The sequence below is a fragment of the Ascaphus truei genome, chromosome 22 (assembly GCF_040206685.1).
Source record: "Ascaphus truei isolate aAscTru1 chromosome 22, aAscTru1.hap1, whole genome shotgun sequence".
NCBI lineage: Eukaryota > Metazoa > Chordata > Amphibia > Anura > Ascaphidae > Ascaphus > Ascaphus truei.
This window is the reverse complement of record NC_134504.1, coordinates 8,294,246-8,314,946: the sequence shown is the minus strand read 5'-3', so window position 1 is coordinate 8,314,946 and position 20,701 is coordinate 8,294,246.

Sequence of the window (20,701 nt, the reverse complement as noted above, 5' to 3'; positions counted from 1 at the left end):
CTATTGGAATGTTATCTGTGCTGGTCCTTCCCCCGGTGTGGTTGTGTTTTATGGCTATATATATACACACGAGGGCTGTGTAATCTATATACTTTCTACACTACTACTGAAGGTGCGATTATTAATATTGAATATTGTCTCTTTCTTATATACAGTAGGTCAAGTTGTCCAAGAACTAGCCATTTCGAAGACGTAAAATAAAAGAGCATTGTAAATTTGGAAGAAGAGACTTTGTATTTTTGTATTATTCATTTTTACTTTATTAGCGTGTGCAAGTAAAACATTTCATTCTCTAAATATATTTTTTTGGCGTGTTCACGTTTTTACTCTTTAGATTTCAATTAAATACAATTAAAGCGCATACATCTGTGTGATATCAGATCGTGCGCACACGACGAACGGGAATAAGTGACGGGTTGAATTGCAGTTTGATTTTTAAGACAATAACTCGCGATCACCAACGTTTAATGTCCTTTTCTGCCCTCTTTCAAATTACGGATGAACCGCGGGCAAAATTAATAATGCCCGTGGTGCGGGGTAGGAGCGGGCGAGGATGCTGTATGGCACCCGCAAAGAGAGAGAGAGCCTGAACCAAAAGTTCCATCTGTACAACGTCTCTATTATATGATTGAAATAAATTGCAGTGTTACGATTAGTATTCTACCTCTATGTGCTTTGCTAGATGTATTCTTTCATTCTAAATTATTTTATTTTTGTGAACTAATATGTTACTCAATTTCCAACATGATTTATGGAGCAATTTGCACAATCTGTTATTAAAATCTTGAATTTTTATAGCTTTTTAAACTAAAACTTTACATTTGTAGTTATAATAAGCTGTATCTTTTTCCCCTAAGGGGAATTTATATGATGGTAAATTAACTCCTGACAAAGTATTAAAAAACAAAAACTTGAAAATGACAGACAAAAGTTTTTGAAAATCTTTAAAAAAATCTTCACTTTTAGAGGAAGGGTGTATAGTACATTGGTGAATAAATCCTCTTTTCTACTTAAGCTGTTTGAAGCTAGAGGGGACAGGGAGAATGCATTGTAATCAGAAATGGTTAATATAAGGTAATAGTTATGTCCGGGTTCATTGACTATAAAGTGGTGACTGAAATATAAATGTAACACTTTCTCTTAGGGTATTCAAAATGTGAGTACAGTGTTTCTAACAACTAACAAAATGTTATTTGTTGGGATTATTTGAAAAGCTATGTTTAAATAATTTTTTTTAATCATAATTAATTATTTGCATAGAAAATTAACTTCTGCAGCATGTGTCTTGGCTGAGTTTCTGCTCCTGCATTTGTATTATTTATTTTAGTAAAACCACTATTAATAATACATGGGTAAAAAGGCATGCATTACTCAAAATGGTCAAAGACTGTGCTAAATAATAATGACTAGTATTTACTATGATCAAATTGCACAAACAATTACAGTACCAGTGCAATTTGACAAATGATAATAGTAAACATTGCTGCTAGAATCCATTCAAATGTATTTAAAACATGGTAAATCATGCCCAACAAGTTCAGTTCTGTACTGTATACTTAGTATCCGACCCCTGCTGACTAAGCAATGCTATTATGATCATTTGCAAATTATTGCATTTAAATAACCATAGAAATAGGCAGGCTGGCTGTTTTTAGTGCCATTTCCATATCATACTGCTGCTCATGATTAAGTGAAATAATACAACATACTGTACAATAGTTTAACCTTGAACATGTTCATACAGTATATAATAAATAATATGAACAGAGCCATAAAAAAATGAGTAAATAAGAATAGTCTTTCAATCCATTACTATTTTTCATTTGTATCTACAGCGAATAAGAATACACCGGAAGGGTAAGTAATGCTACATAGTAGATGAAGTTACAAAAAGACAAAAGTTCAATCTGTGTTAAATTGTAATTGGCCGAGATACCCACCCTTTATTTATAATTATAGTGCATATACAGTAGTAATGCTGATGCTTTAGGGCAGTGTTTCGTAACTCAATTCCTCAGGGAACCCCAACAGGTCAGGTCTTAAAGATATCTCAGCTCCAGCACAGGTGGGTCAATCAGTGGCTCAGTCTTTTTGACTGAGCCACCTGTGCTGGAGCAGGGATATCCTTAAGACCTGACCTGTTGGGGTTCCCTGAGGACTGGATTTGGGAAACACTGCTCTAGGGCAGTGGTTTTCAACATTTTTTCTGAGGAACCCCCAACCTTCTCTAATAGCGCCTCTGAGATCAGATGCATTGTAAGGAACCCCGACCCTCTCTAATAGCGAGTCTGAGATCAGATGCATTGTAAGGAACCCCGACCCTCTCTAATAGCGAGTCTGAGATCAGATGCATTGTAAGGAACTCCAACCCTTTCTAATAACGCGTCTGAGGTCAGATGCATTGTAAGGAACCCCAACCCTCTCTAATAGCGCGTCTGAGATCAGATGCATTGTAAGGAACTCCGACCCTCTCTAATAGCGCGTCTGAGATCAGATGCATTGTAAGGAACCCCAACCCTCTCTAATAGCGCGTCTGAGATCAAATGCATTGTAAGGAACCCCGACCCTCTCTAATAGCGCGTCTGAGATCAGATGCATTGTAAGGAACCCCAACCCTCTCTAATAGCGCGTCTGAGATCAAATGCATTGTAAGGAAACCCAACCCTCTCTAATAGCGCGTCTGAGATCAGATGCATTGTAAGGAACCCCAACCCTCTCTAATAGCGCGTCTGAGATCAGATGCATTGTAAATTCTTCTGTATTTGATACAATTTTCAAATGACCTGAAAATTACAGGGATCCCTTTAGGGATGACCGGGGAACCTGGTTGTAAAACACTGTTCTAGGGTTTACGTGTTAACGACTTTGCTTGTGTTGTTTATGTGTTTACTAAACTTATTTCAGTGCACAATGCCAACATTCCTGAATATATTCCAAATGATCCCATTGTAGCCAATCCAGCCAAATGTTCTTCTTTTTGCTATTAATAAATAAAAAAAAATCGACACCATAGAAGTACCATAGCAACTGAACAAATCCACATTCACTTTCAAAATCATCATCCTGCTAATTAAGAACTACAATGCTGTTTCTAAATTCAATGGTGCTAATAAGACGTCGGTCCATCTAAAAACAAGCCATTCATAATGTAGAATATGAAAAATTAGGCTCTGCACGGTATTCGCAATACATTATTTTAACTCCGTAAAGTGTAGCATTCTTCATTCAAAGGCAGATCCACCGCCATTCTGCACAGCCCATTTAAATGCTGCGGAGTCCAGAGGGAAATTATCTTTTAAATTACTAAGAAAAAAAGGCAGCATGGCTTGACACCAAGGATTAACTGCTACTACACGAGTTAATTTGTTTTAAAGATGTTATACTTTCTGGGTATTGACATGGATGTTCTAACTTTACAGCTCATGCACCGCAGGCAAATTCAGTGACCAGTATGCAAATTCTTAACTACAGAATTAATATTTAGAAGTGTTCATGCGCATTAAAATGTGCAATAAAAATAGAATAATATAATCTAGTTGAAAAAAAAAAGGTTATTCCAGTCATTATTCTATTTTCCAATGTGTATTTATATTTGTTGTGTAATTGATTAACAGAATGCACTTTACAATTCTATTTGTTTAAAAATTGCCTTTCCCCCCCCCCTTCTCTTGTGCTTGGCAAATGATTAATTCACCATGTATCGTTCTGTTATATATCAGTGATAATCAATGTGAGATTCTAGCACAGCAACATCGTTGGAGCATCATTCACTAATATACTTGTCCACCCCCCCATCCCCCCTTTTATCTCATGATCTACCATGGTTTTGGTGAGTTGAGGAAAGTTGAACATGCTTCCGTAATTTTAGTGAGAGCTCATATGGAAGGACAATAAAGAGGGCAATTGCTAGAATCATGTCAAACATATCCATTTTATATGTCATGAATAATCTTCAAGTAGAGTAGCTTTGTAACATTTTGGATTTAACTTTCAAAGACTCCCTTCTGGAAAACTAGTTATTGTCAAGTTAACTGCTAAGTTATGGTCGGTAATACAGTGTGTATACATATATCACTTTAAGAACCTATCATGGACAATAGGCGATCTAAAGTAATCACTGAACTACAATTACATTAGGCCATGAGGAGATCCAGCATACACACCCTGAGAGTCAGTCAGGGAAGGGTTATCTGGCCACGTTTAATGTGTACCATCCCTTCAGGTGGAGGCACTGACAATCATTTTTGTATTTACTATAGTTTCCAAAGTATAGAATTATAACCAGAGCTGTCTAAGCAGGACTTTGTTCCCTAGTCCATCACCCATAAGGAGACCAACTCAGAATTTCCAGTGTTATTAATGCATAACTGGAGCTGCAGGGGGAAAAAATGAATTTTCAGAAGAAGACGGAGAAGAGTGGATGCCACAGGTAAGCAGTCAACAGTGGGCAAAATGAAGTCGCCCGTGGCGACCGGGCGAGTGCATTTGTCGAACCCCTGTATATATGTATATATATATATATATATATGTATATGTATAGTAGCCACTGTGTATTGTGACTCATCGCGCTCTCAGATCCAAAAATAAAAATTTTCAAGTGTACAGGGGCATAGAGATACTAATGAATACATATAAACTAAAGTTGCGTAACAAGATAGTTATGCCAGATCTCTATTATTTGCACTCAATGCACACACAGTAATCTGGACTTGATCAATCAAAGGATCCAAATATCCAAGGGCAAAAATAGATATGTAGCCATTGAATACCCAAGAGGGCACCAGAGAGTGGATAACAGCAATGTGAAAAATAATGAATTTGTAATATATAATATATATAGAGACAACGATGCAAGTGATAAAATATACCGTGATAAGCAATTAAAATTAGATAAAAATCCTCCTTGATTGAGACGGTCACAAACAAACCAATGTCGGTAGAGGGCTAAGACCCTATAGTGGTATTGAATATCTATTAGGTCAGATGATCAGGTAAGTTGGTGTATGGATAGGATATACCCAATAGGAGGTTGAATGACCCCAACTCTCACTTGCTTGGTAGATGGGGATAGCGTTGGCCAGATTTTGCCGAGGTTGATCCACCCTAATCAAGTAGGGTTTATAAAAGGATGACAGGCGGCTGATAACACAAGGCAAGTAATAGATTTAATTGAACTAGTCAAGAAAATGAAAATACCCTCTATGATATTGAGTCTAGTTGCTGAAAAGGCATTTGACAGGATCGATTGGTCATATCTAAAAGCTAGGCTTGAGGCATTTGGTTTCGGAGCAAGAATAATGTTAACCATATTGTCTTTGTACTCAAATCCGGTAGCTAGAGTAATTTAAGAAGGACATCCCTCAGATTATTTTAGAATTAAGAGTGGAACGAGACAAGGGTGCCCGCTTTCCCCTCTTCTATTTGCTTTGTTTATGGAACCCCAAAAGAAAGCGTTATCATGTGAAACGCTTGTGTCGGCAGCCTATTGACACATGCACACACAGGAACTTGACGACAAAAAAACAAGCGCAAATACGGAATAAATTAATCAGGTGATAAACTTGAAATTAATTTATACTATCCTCTAAATGGGTGCTGCTCCTAGAATGGACTCAATCCAAGGCCAAATAGGGATGTAGAAACAAGGGGTCAGGAGCGCACTCACATCCAGGAGTATATAAAAAGAAGAAAGAGCATACACATATAGTGCAAGAGAGTATAGAATGTGCGTGACTGAAAATAAATGGTATAGAATATCACTCACATTCTCCGTGAGTGATTCAGACTTTTCGGTTATTTAGGAGTTACCACCTCAGTTGCCAGTCTCAGCAGTGACCTTGGGCAAGTCACTTTATCTCCCTGTGCCTGAGGCACCAAAAACATAGATTGTAAGCTCCAAGGAGCAGGGACTGTGTCTGCAAAAATGTCTCTGTAAAGCGCTACGTATAACTAGCAGCGCTATACCAGAAATGCTATTATTATTATTATTATAGTACAACAGGATAAATGCTGCAAGGATCAAATAAAATGGGAAGCTTTGCTTTGCAGTTTCACTTCAGAAGCAGCTAGTTCTCCATGTAACATATAAGAGAATATATGCACTTTTGATTAAACTTTCATGCAGCAACACAGTAGACTGTCAGAGCGGAGTAGTGACTCATCAGTGACTCATCTGTGGTTGTCAATGTAATCATTGATTCATGCTGGTAAAGTCGAGAAATTATTTAATCTCCAAAATACAGTATAAAAAAAAGATGTGAAAAAAACCCATTAACATCTAAAAAATAATGCTACTGCAGATACATTTGTAAAAGTTTTATTTAGAAAATTGAGTTCTCGATTGCCGCTTTCCTCCCCGATACCCTATACCCTGCTTTGTTGTAGCAAATGGAAATATGACTAAATAGAAGGGTTTGTTCTGGGGTTTCTTCTGTGAGCTGCCCCTCGGAGTTTAGCTAGAGCTACAGCAGAAGCCTTCTACATACAGTACAGATTTAGCAGGTGGTAATGCTCCCGCGGGTGTGATGCTGGTGTGATGCACACACAACGCGCCTGCGGGACAAGACACTACTGTGTTTGCATTAGCCGTGTGCGAAAACGGGGTGCCAATGCATAATTTCACCAGCGGGGGCAGTAACGCCTGCTACATGTGTATGTCTAATCCTAGCAATAACTGTCCACTCACCACCACTGTATCTTCTCTATGACCACCACTTTCCTTGCTGCTGCCATGTTATTAAACTGTATACCTTCCAGTCCCACCCCTCCTCCTCCTTTTTTTCTTCCCCTGTTCAACAGCAGCTTTGTCACTGGAAGTGCCACTGATATAGAAGCTAGGGCTATTTATTCTGCATGCAGTTGAGTACTCTGATCATGACTACTGCTATGAAAAAAAACAGGGCTTTAGGAATCAGCACTGCATGATGGTACGGGTGGTACTTGCCTAAACCTCCCTAAAGAACATGCCTTTGCTTTTGTGTTGTATCTCCATGGCCGTCCTGATACTTTCAGTTTGGGATACACAAGCCAAAGTGTATTCTGTTTTAAGATTTAAGTAGATTTAAGTAGATGTATTACATCTAACATTGGAACTTTATGATGTTTTTGTAAGGATTAGTGTTTCTTACATTTGTTGTAATGCAAAACAGGCGGACATCTAGCACTAACATACTAGAAAGAATGGAGATCTTTCCTGACTAACGTAAGTTGCGGTAAATAACATACAAGCCAGAAGACACCGTGGAGACAATTCCGTTTTTTGGAACCCAAGAGAATTCTCAACAGTTTGTAATTTTTTTTAACAATCAGGTTAATTTTTTTTTAAAAAGAGTGGGCTCCTTGTAACTTCAGTCTACTGGGTGGTTTGAAAAAGGGTGGTCCCTCACACGAAATGCACGTAGCAGCAGACATCAGATATTACAGGCACTGGAAGCTTGAAAAGGATTTTTGATTGCGACAGTCATCTGGAAAAAATGGGAGTCATACCCATTGGAAGTACAAATTTGGGGCGAGACTTTCTTTGTGGGAAACCTGGACCATAACCTTTTTTGAATACCTGCTGGAATGCTCTGCTTTGCCTCCAGGTTAAGAACCTTTTTTCACATAAACATTTTTCACGTTCACTGTGTGTGTGTGTCAATATTTTTTTTTATATCAATAGATATTTTTGTTTCCTTCTTTATTTCTATATATTTTTATAGAGGGTCTAATATTTAGATAGCTCAAAAACACTATGTGCTTTGATACATTTTCTTTAGATTATTACCTCTGTCTCTTTAAGTGCTCTAGAAAAAATATATTTTTTGTTATTTATCTTTAAGAACTTGTTCTCCTGGCACTTTCCAGTAGTATGTATGTATGCATATATATATATATATATATATATATATATATATATATATATATATATATATATATACATACGTATGGTGAATAAATGAGAACAAGGCACTCCGTCAGGTAGATATAGGTGGGTGCAAATCCTATATAAGTCAAATAGGCTATACGATACCGTGTGAGCGAATATCAGAGGCAGCACTCCAGAAGGTAGTCAAAAAAATTGTATTTAGTGTGACATATAAACCAACGTTTCGGTCCTCCACACGGGACCTTTCTCAAGGTGATGAACAAACAGAGTGAGTTATAACACATATATATACCCTAAGCAACCAAAACAAACAGGTGCAACACATGATGTAATGTATTAATCACTTACATGCTGTATACAGGGGCTGCCCAAATTTATATACGTATGTATATAAATAAAATATGTAAATTTGCTGTTTGAGTGCTTTCCCAATATCACAGTTATACATATTCTTTGAACAAAGGCATTGCTTAGAGTTATAATTGACTACACTTGATTATATATGAATTTTCAAGTTATACATTGAATCACACGCGTTTTGAAATATAAATAGACCTTGTAATATAAGTTGAGTAGTGGTGAGTCTAATATATTCATATCCAGACTCAATAGAGGTTATAATATCAATGAGATTTTTTTGCACTGATAATCTAGACAATAGAAATTAACGAAAAAGAAGAAAAACCCACACACACCATTTTATAAATTGGAAAAACTCATTACAGTCAAGAAGAAGCAGTGATGGGACACGGTGACCTTGAAATAAATATATTGAATGTAGAAGAATACGCGAGAGGAAAGAACCCACTTTTGAATTGGATAATAATACTTTTATGGATGAATACAACCATGCACTTGACAACTGTTTATTTGAATTGATGAGGTTGTTAATGGCGCACAGAAGACAAACATTGATTAGACTAGACAGAGAGATCACCACCATACCAGACAATCTGGAACCATTATGTTAGATGATACTATTAAAGAATTAATAAAATGGAAAGGGAAATAATTAATATAAAACAGAAAAAAGTTCCTACGTGACGAAGAGGACTACGTATGACAATAAATGTCGAAGAACTTGGAGAAAAAAAAAATAACAGTTCAAATACTGTACCACTCATGATAATGACAAAGATTTCAAGTGGAGGAATTCTGGTCACAATGAGAAATATAAATATAGAAAGTACAGTTCTTTAACCTACATGAAAAGTGGAGAAGATTCCAATGACTTTAGAAATCCAAAAAAGAATGGGAAGACAAGTAACGATACCCAGTCCTAAAAATAAATGGTTTAGGGGAAACTAAAATACACTCAAGACAAAATATACACTATCAGAAACAAAGAAGTAACGCTATAATATAAGAACCTAATAAGAAAAAGTACAATTATAGTGGAAAGATAAATATACTGTGCAAAATACACTCAGTCCTTTTTTTTAGAGAAGAATCCCCTTACCAAAGAGATGGATATGGGACAAAAACAGGAACACAACAGTAAAGGAAACATACAGTGCAGAATAGAGAGGAAGAACTGTGATGGCAGATACAATAGATATCTTCAAAAAAGTTTGGACATCTTTTAGAAAGGAAAGGTATACAGGGATATACCAAATAAGTAAACATGGGAAGGATGTTGATCCAGGGAATAATCCGATTTCCAGTTCTTGGAGTCAGGAAGGAATTTATTTTTCCCTTATGAGACATCATTAGATGATGTGTCACTGGGGTTTTTTGTTTGCCTTCCTCTGGATCAATATACTGTAAGTACAAATACAGGATAAATGATCTGTCGTCTACATTTAGCATAGGTTGAACTTGATGGACGTATGTCTTTTTTTCAACTTCATCTACTATGTAACTAGATATGCAACTATGTAACTAAGAGAGGCAAGAGAGGAGGGAGGAAGATCTCCAAAAATATGTCAAAATAAATCCCTCATTTATTTTTAATTTAAGCGACATGACTTGAACGAATCCACATATATCTTTGTTACAGAAGGGATTGACATTTACTACCAGATGGTTTCATTCAAGACACACAGTATATTGATTTGAATACATTCATCAGAAAGCTAACAAAAAATATTTTTGGAAATATAAAGTGTCATTTAAGGGGATATATGAGAAAAAAAGAAATGACAGCTGGAGAACAATAGAGATCTTAAACATACAGTTTTTTAAAGACAGATCCACATTTTATCTGAGTCAGATGAAGAGATGTTAGGTTCACACATTCTACAGAATGAGTTATTTTGAAAAAAACTAGATAGTGAAAATGAGAAGAATTCCAAATAAATGAAATATTCTTAATATAGAAGAATACAGGGCTTTCCAAGATTTAAAAATAAATAAATAGGGATATTGTAATCAAACAAGGAGATATGGGTGGGGGGTTGTAATTTTAAATAAGAAAGATTATATTGGTGAAGCTTCTAGGCTATTGGGAGATACAAAAATGTATAATGTTTTAAAATCTGATCCTACCAGTGTATTCCAAGAGGAGTTGAAAGTCCTATTCGGAAGAGTATTGGAAAGTGGTATTTTAACTATTTATGAAATAGAAATAAAATAGATATATACATATCTATTAATAGACAAACAGAGACACCAAGTCTTCTACTACTTAACAGAGATACACAGAATAGCTTAATAGCCCTGGTAGACTGATTGTCTCTGGAATAAAATCGATGACATCGAATTTATCAAGATACATCGATACATACTGTATCTCCAAAAACATGTTATTAACCTCAAATTATATTGAAGGGATACCTCCATGTATTGTACATTGTGGATACTATTTAGCGAGAGAAGGATTACGTTTGGTAAACATGATATGGCACCTCTGTTTTCACTAATACTAAGCATACGTTACGATATGACAGTTAAGTGCTTTCTTGAGCATGATGCCAAATTTAGAAAAGAAACAATTGGAGTTTATTGTGAATAAGTATAAAATTAATTCTGTCACATATTTTTTTTTTTTGAGGAACAATATTAATTGCACATGTGTTTCACTGCCATGGGCACCAGCTTTGTGCCAAGTTACACAAATGCATATATGGGTCAATTGGAAGAGACACAGATTTGGTCAAACAATCCCTATATCTGCCCGGAGGAAACTTATTGCATAAATGTCCAAAGTTAATAATCACATGGAGCGTAGTCAAAAAGGATAAACACACAAGCTGTATATACAGTTAGGTCCGGAAATAATTGGACACTGATACAAGTTTTGTTATTTCGGCTGTTTACCAAAATAAATTCAAGTTACAGTTCAATAATGAATATGGGCTTAAAGTGTAGTCTATCAGCTTTAATTTGATGGTATTCACATCCAAATTGGAGGAAGGGTTTAGGAATTACATCTCTTTAATATGTAGCCCCCTCTTTTTCAAGGGACCAAAAGTAATAGGACAATTGACTCAAAAGCTGTTTCATGGACAGGTGTAGCTATTCCTTCATTATTTTATCATCAATTAAACAGGTAAAAGGTCTGGAGTTGATTCCATGTGTGGCATTCACATTTGGAAGCTGTTGCTGTGAACCCACAAAATGCGGTCAAAGAAGCTCTCAATGCAAGTGAAACAGGGCATCGTTAGGCTGCAAAAAAAAAGAAAATCCATCAGAGAGATAGCAGGAACATTAAGAGTGCAGATATTGCTCACGTCTTTCTTGCTATTTCTCTGTGCATTAATACTTGTTTGTCTTTTTTACGCATAACGTGAAGGTCTTTTTAATACAGTATATCGTCCCTTTTTTAGATGACTGTTTTTTATTTGTCAGACACATGCAATTTTTGTAACCTACATCTATCGTTTGATTAGCTACCATGTTGTTAAATGTTATCTATGCATTATTCATCAACATCTATATTACTACAGTGAGTGCATGACAAGTCAAAAGTATTGTCAATTTGTATCTGCGCGCATGTGATTTTGAAACATTTGGAAGAAGATCGAAGAAAATTGTACTATTTCACAAAGTCTTTGTTCTTTATCTCTAAACTGTAATTTACTGTAATCTAATTTTTTTAAAAAAATTCATATTTTAAAATTACTTTTTAGTCATCTAAAGTTTTCAGGGGAATAAGTGGTGGGTTACATTCAAATAAATGGGCTATCATATCATACTAAATGAACGGGGATAAGAGATGGGTTATATTGCATTCAGATGGAAGACACACTAGCACACTACTGCCACCTATCATTACTGCAGAGTACTGCAAGCAACGCTAAAACTCTATTTTCTTCCTGTTGTGGCATAGTTGCGAGCAGCCGTCAAAATATCGGGAGATCAGACATAGCCCACAAAAAGTAAATGTATGTATGTATGTCTTTATTTATATAGCGCCATTAATGTATATAGCGCGTCACAGTAGACAATCATATAAATGACAAATAATACAAATAACAGAACATGGGAATAAGTGCTTCAGGCATAAAAATTAACATGTAGGAAGAGGAGTCCCTGCTCCGAAGAGCTTACAATCTAATTGGTAGGTAGGAAGAATGTACAAAGCCAGTAGGAGGGCTTTCTGGTAAATGATTCTACATCTGTATTTCTGGGTTTCTGTTGGTGTTTCATGGTCTGTTCTGGTTTCCTTCTTATTTTCTTTTTTTACTCTTTAGTAATCTTTGTTTCTTGCAAAATTACTTGCTTGCTTTTTCTTGCTCACTTTTTCTTGAAAGACTATGTTTATTTCTTTCAAATTAGCTCACGTAGAAGGCATAAAGTTGACATGAGTTGTAGGAGCTCATCCTAACAGTTGCATCTCTCTGCTCTGCCACTCTCGGCTCTCCTATTTGGAACGTTAATTTTTCACTGACTTATTGATTGCATTTTTGCAATGTGATGTGCATTCTTTCTATGCTCATTTAAAAAAAAAAATACAATTTAATATAATACATTACACCTTGTGCTGTGTTCACAATGTAAAACTATCTGTGCACAAAGTCTCTTTTTTCTTTAATGCTAAAATATTGATCAATTAGATGTTACTTTTATCCTAAATTGTTGCAAAGTCTCCCTTGCATTATACTATGAACTATCTAAAGATGTATATATGTTTAAGTAGATAATTTGGCCTATAGAGCTTGATGTTGTACATGATGCTGTAATGGCCCATTTTAATTGCAGTTGACCTTGGTTATGTGATGAAGTAACGTTCCAGATGTTGACTTGCTGTCCTCGGTGCCGTGGACAAACGAGCAGAAGTCCATGGCATCGGGTACACTGTGTTCTGCGATGGAGCTGCAGGAGTTCCCTTCATCTGAATGGGACCCACAGCAGCATTGTTCTTTAACTGCCTCCTCCACAGTGGCCGTGTCACAGTATGCCGGTGACACCGAAGAGTTTAGGTCTTACTACATCTGTATACAACAAAAGACAGTGCTACATCCAAAGTAACAAAATACATAGTACAATACTTCAGTCCTAATCTTCTCATGAGTATAGGTCATTTAGTTAAACCCTTTGGCCAAAGCGTTATAAGCCTGCAGCCAACATCACGGCATGACCAATTTGCAGGTCCTAACACTACCTGATAAAATCCTCATTGACCTCTGCTGGAGGGAGAATGACCACATTAGGTCTGTCATATACAGGAACATGAAAAAAATCCCTGCTAATTGGAAAGTGGTACGGGGCGAGCTTTCTGGAGCTGGCTGAGATTTGTGGGTTTCTTACTACATCTGTTCATGTTCTACAGTTTGGGCTAAGTTATTTTGGGGAATATGTAAGTACTGCATTATCGTGCGGATATACATTAGATCTTCCTATGTAAGTTGATATTTCTTGAGGTTGGTTAATGTCCTTATTAATAGTAGATATAGTTGTATTAATACAATCTTGTGTTGTTGTTTTGTACAAATGAAGAAGGATCTTGAATATGCGTTAATGTTGAATAAAGAAGTAGAGCAGCATTGGTAAAATATGTGTTTTTAGATGTGTGGCATAAGGTTAACATTTGTGATAGAAACTTTAATTTTTCTATAACAACCTTTAAAGGGTTTTCAGAAGTAAAATGTATCACTATATATGGCATTTCTGTGTCTTCTCCGTCCATGCCTGACTGAAATTCATTTTTTATTTTTTATTTACTGGGGGTATTACAGCAGCAGACATGAAATGTGCACTGTGTTGAATTAAATATAAATTGTTCACATCTCTTGATTGACATGGGAGTATATATCGACAAGTATACACTCTTGGTTGTGTACATTTGATACAGTAGAGTTAATATTTTGTTCACTTACAGCATGATGCACTTTAGATGAGATTCATTGTGCAGATTTTTAATTGCATGGCAAATGTTGCTTTTTTTATGGACATATAGTTGCGAAGATGACATCTTTTTTCATTGGGATTTATTTTTGTTAACGTTGGCTTGACTAAACATTGTTGTGCTGATAATTCATTGGACATGCGCTCAGCTAATATTTTAACAACATTATATAATGCAGAACATACATTAGCATGAGTTATCTTTTGACTGCCATTTTGAATTTCATGGACAATGTTTGGATATATATATATATATATATAGTCCCCCTGACGAAGTCACGTGCAGTGACGAAACGCGTAGGGATGATACGCAGCTACGTATATATATAGGAGTGCTATAAGGAGTGCTACTGATCATGGCAAATGTATACAACGAAATACAAGGGAGCACAATGCTACATCCACTTATTACTTATTAATACTCACAATGAACAGAGCGATTCAGCAGGTCTCTTCTGTTTCAATTAAACTGATACACTCCACAGTCTATTAATTAGGATGCTTGTGCTCGCTCTATATTAGTGCAAACAAAGGTGATACTGCATTTTTACAGTTCAATATACGTTGGAGCAAGCACACTCATTAGGCTACATACTGTAACTTAAAAGCATGCATCAGGATGTTGGTGTGAACACTCGAAATCACATTAAGTAAGTAACCCCCCATTTTTGCAAAGTCTCATCAAAAAATTAACACTATCGGGATTTTTTTTAAACGCTTTTTATCCCAGCAGTTGTATGTATGGATAAAGAAGGTTGGAAGTTTTACTCAAAGCCTTAACTAAAATCTTAAAAGTACATCTTTATTTTAAAAATGCTTTTAAAATAGACACATTTTCTCATTTTATTGAAATTCAGGAGCTTCCAGGGACCTAAGTTGTTCCTGAAAGCATTGGAATCAATATGTGATGAAGTCCTAAATAAACTTGGCAAATAAATAAGAATTCTATTTCCTTCCATATAAAAATCCCCACCAACAACAGAGTTTTATCATCTACCAAAGATAGATAAAAATGTATGCAGTGCTCCAAGAAGACCAATCATTTGGGGCATTCATTCTTTAACATAAAAATGTTCCCAATATGTAGATATACTGTAGGCTTACATCTGGTACATCTGTATATTTTCCTACAATACAGTAATTCTGACATTTCATATTATCATAAAATAACCCTTCTCTATGCACAAACTAATTTCAGCTCTGTGTTGATTTTATTGTGAGTGTGTGTGTATATACAGGCATACCCCGGTTTAAGGACACTCACTTTAAGTACAATCGCGAGTAAGTACATATCGCTCAATAGGCAAACGGCAGCTCACGCATGCGCCTGTCAGCACGACCTGAAAAGCAATTCAGGCTCCCTACCTGTACCGAAGCTGTGCGCAAGCGGGGAGACTATAGAGCCTGTTACAAATGCGTTATTTACATCAGTTATGCTCGTATATGATGATTGCAGTACAGTACAGTATATATATACACACTAGTATAGGCATGACACTAGTATTTTCTACACACAACGCTAAGAACAATGCCAACGGGCATTTTAGCCAATAATTCTGCCCGAAAGCTTTCAGTTTATTTCTCAATATTATTCCTTAATTACTTTTGAGGTTTATCCTAAAAGTATATATTTTTTTTATTTATAGCATTAGTCTTTTTAACCGAAAATGTGAAGCCTGCCACTAGACCCCAGGGGACTGCTCATGAACGGTGTCCTTTTATCTGTACCATGCCTTACTGTATGTGCTGTGTACATTATATAGATTTTTTCCCTTTATGGTCACGTGGTAACACTTTATATTCAGATGCTCTGACTATCACCAAATCATGTGAAAATGGTTTTCTAACTTTTAACAAACTATTAGCAATTTACTGTAGAGGGTAGGTAGCCAATTTTGCATAAATGCCATTTAAAAAGGCCCTCCAAATCAACTAAATTAGCCAATTTAAGGTTTGCATACTAATTATTTGCATGTATATGTATGCCATCATTTTGTTCCAGGAGTATTTTTTCATGGCATCTTGTGCTAATTAATAACAAGCTTGCAAATTAATTGCACTGGAAACGGAATGCATACATGTGTACCAACAATTTAATATTATTTACAGAGTTCCACCCACACAACTTAATTACATTTCAGAGTTAGCACATTAGCAAGGATGATAACTTATTATGCTGCCAACATGGACCTGTTACTATTTTTGTGATGTTTCATTATTAAACTGAAGGAAAAATTGAACTCACAACTTTATTTTGTATGGGCCATTAATAATTTTCAAGTGGCGGAGGTAATGGCATCTTTTCTCATTAAGTTTTAATATAGAGGCCTTGGAATACAAAGTATACAGTGCAGTTTTAAAAGTAAAAAAAAGTTAAGCAACATTAACCATTGATTATTTTAATTGTAGTTGACATCATTTTCTTTTTTACCTCGTGTTTTAAGCAACGTTCAACAAAAATTAGACAAATGTTTTTTTTTTTCATATTCAGTCGTTAAACACCACTTTCTCAGAACGATTAATGATTGTGGCTGTAAGAATAATGCAAATATTTTCAAGTTCTTAATAGCTAAATGTTGGCCTTATGCTTCACCAACAAAGCAAATGGAAGAGTTCAAGATGATGCACATCCCCAACAAAATAAATGTATTTTGGTACTAGGTCATACAGAAATCCCTAGCTGAACTTCGAAGGTGATCATTATTAGCTCAATACTGTTTTTCACTAGCTACTGTATGTCTCTTTTTCTGTGTCCCCTGGCTGTACTTCAGGAAGTATTTGTTTTTGCCAACTGCTACTGCTTCACAGCAGAAAAAAGGAGAGTAATGTGCTAGAAGGGAATATAAGGAAACATTGCTATAATACAAATATTGGTGGGTGCACCACTAGTGTGCCGGTTACATTGTTTTTTTGTCAGCATTTAGGAAGTACATAAAGCGAAAATGAAAAATTGACTTCGAAAAGTCAATGTCACATAAAGTTGTATGGGACCCATGTGTATTCAGCTGGTCAGGGGATATTGAGAAGAGATTTAAAATGGACAAAACTCTTCAAACTTCAGTTGTAAAACGTGTCCTTTTTCTTCAGGTTTTCGTTTTTTTTGCAAAAGGCCCACAATACTTTGGATTACATAGAAATATGCCAATATGTTGCATTTATTCCTGCTTCCAGCAAAATGTTGCCTGAAAATAAAGAAACGGCAATTTACTGTATAAACATTTCTACAAACGCAAAAATGCAGTGAAATATCACTGTAACTGCAGTATATAAATGGTACTGTGACCTGCTGCCAATTGCTTCTGTGTTGGTGTGTTGGTGTGTTGGTGTGTTTGTGGGTTGGTGTGACCAGAAGCAAAAGGGTGTATAAGAGAGAAAGAGTAGGAGCTCTGGAGTCATCAAGCTTATTTAAATACCATTTCTTGTTTCCATGACATCCATGGGATGCGCGCAAACTAGGGGGCGCAGGACTTTTTTTTGGGGGGGAGGGAGGCGCAACGGTTGCAGAGGCCCTGTGCTCATCTCCAAGGCATTTCAATTAAATGCCGGGGGATCGCGTGAGACCTATTCAACTGAACTTACCGAGGTTCAGCCGGCTTCAGATGACGCGTTGCCATGTCAACGCGGCGTCGAATGACGCCGTGAGGTCATGTGATGTCACGTCACATGACCCCACGGCATAATTTGACACTGACAAGAAAGTAAGGGGGAGGGGGGCGTGAGCACCGGGGGGGGGGGGGAGTGGAGGTACGGGGGTGCAGCAGCAGAAGTTTATGTATATAATATACCATATCAATACTTGAGTGCAACATTTAAGGACTTTTTAGGGTCCCCTTGTGGACACTTTTGTTGTGTCTTGCATGAATCTATAACATGATACGGGAGTGCTACAGTATATACAAGGTATTGTTTCTCTTTAAAGTTACTGCATGCATCGAAGTTCTGGCTATGTCCCTGTCTGCCATCTAACCAGTCTTTGCATTCAGTAAAACCTATTAATATACAAGCAAAAGGGAGTTGTCTGTTTTGCAACGTATGCAATCGGCATCGTCTTTATCCTTATTTCCTCTATCATTGTTCAAGTCAGCTGGCTCAAAAGAAATGCATTTAAGAAGACGCGATTGAGGATATAGTTGCAGGGGGTTTCTTAAGGTCTCGGCTTCCATTATATGAACTTTAAATGTCTTCCATTTATTCTCTTCTCAATGTAAAAGTCAATTATCCGGGGCATAACAAAGGAAGAACTAAAGAATCATTAAATATTTTATGGAAACATTATTAAATATATATAGCTTGTGCTTTGGTTTCTTCCTATTTGTTCAGCTTAGTCAAAACAACTTGAAAACACATTTTCGCCTAACATTAGATATTATACATAAATTCCATATTTGATTAATTAAAGCAGCGGTGCGCAAATAGGGGGGGGGAACGCAAGATTATTCAGGGGGGGGGGCACAGCGGTTGCAGGCGTCCCGCGCTCTTCCCCCAAGGCATTTAAATGAATGCTGGGGGATCGTATGATGCCTCTGTAACTTCACTTCTCTTCGGCGTCGAATCGCCATGGCAACGCAGCCCTTTTATTGCTTTAGCGGCTAGCCGCTAAGGTAATGAAGCTGTTTTTATTTACAGGCCCGAGTTACAGGCCTGTATGGGGGTGCCGGTATCCCCCTGCAATGTTTAAATCTCCTGCGTCACGTGACCTGGAAATTTAAATGCACACCGGGGCCTGTAACTCGGGAAGCAGGGGGGGGGGTCACCGAGGCTGAAATCAATGTGATTCAGCTCCGGAGACCCCCTGCTCCTCCTGTACACTAGTATTTTTATGTAAATAAAAACAGTACGATCACCTTGGAGAGCTGTGCAGGGAGTGGCATCGCTCTCTGGGCAGCTCTCTGTGCAGCTGTTACAGACTGCGGCCAGATCGTACGAGGGGGCACTTGGAGAGAGGCTGAGATACCATTGCTGCTACGCCGAGCGGTATTGGCATTTTGCTACCTCGCGGTTGGAGATGGTTTCGGATTCTTGACCAACCGTTCGGTGGGAGCGTGCCGCACCGTTCGAGACGGCAGCAAAGTTATCAAACCTGCTAGAATAGGCCCCTTTGTGTTTAGAGATAAGTTTAATTCTCACTATTTTTGCATTACATTGGGTTTGTTGTCCCAGCTGTTTTATATAGCTTCCATTTTTACTCATGACAGTTTTAAAATAGTAAAATTTATTAGCAATTTGTTTTCAATGTACCCAGAATATACGAGTTTAATAAAACAGTACAGTAACATCTCAGATCTGTTCCAGAATGTTAACTCCTTTGTGGGGCTTCTCATTTCACATAATCATGGTATAGACAACTTTATAACGTTTTATATTACACTATTATAACAATGTACAAATAATGAAATTGAAATAACTTTGGTATCAAAGTTTTTACAGTTAGTTTATATGCAGTTTATTTTCTCAAAGAATTATGCCCAGGTATTATGTTGGGTTCATTTAACACGTGGTCACTAACCACGTGGGATGTGAGGGGGGGCATGCCCTATATAAGGGCCGCACCCTCACATAACATGATGGTCATCGGCAGTAAAAGGACCATGACTGTGAGGCATCTGTTTATAAACAAATACAGTAATAACTTTAGAGGATTATTCTTTAAGCACTTGAGGATTGATGGATCCAATCAAGAATGAAGATTGGTCTTTTTTTTGGCAAGGATGGTGCCGGATTGGATTTAGGCTTGTTATTTAAAATGTTTTTTTTTTTTTTTATGGCCTATCAAATGGAGAATTGTGAATTATTTTGAAAAACTATTGAATTATATTGGTAGGCTTTATTATAGTTTCCTGTTGTTTAACATACTTGTGGGGGGTCCTGTACCCTGAAGATCATAGGAGATGTCGCCATAGATAGGGAAAGTGGTTTTCACCCGCCAACACAGAGCTGAGTTGGGGATTCCCAGGTTGTCTCTCCTGAGGAAGTTTCATGCCAGCAACGAAACGCGTAGGGGTGTTCTGATTGGTGGTTCCGGTAGTGACGTAATTTTGACGCCCTGCGTCTAGCCCCGCCCCCCAATCGCAGACAACCTGGGAATCCCATGCTCAGCTGTGTGTCGGCGTACACATCAGCTGCTGAACGCTGAGTGCGCTCTTTTTCACAGCGCCACTGGAGCCCTTCCCCTGCTTCCCTGGGACGCTGAATAACATCACAACTAAGCCCTTAATTGTTTCCTGTTAAACAGTATACCTTTTTTTAGGGCATAATCTTTTAACCTCTGTAAATCATCCCTTAGAGATATTGTTGATAGCTTGTTTAAGCTGATGACTAGATACAGATAGAATGTTAATACAGTTTTTATCTTTTTTCTAAAAATCCTTGTGCCCCCTCTTGAATTTTCTGTATATATTGTAATATCCACAATATCTAGATATACAGTTCAACCCTGTTATAACGCGATCCGTTACAACGCGAATCCGCTTATAACGCGATGCAAGTGTTGCTCCCAATTTTCGTATTTATGAATACTTTACAACACGATTATTGGTGTCTTAAATA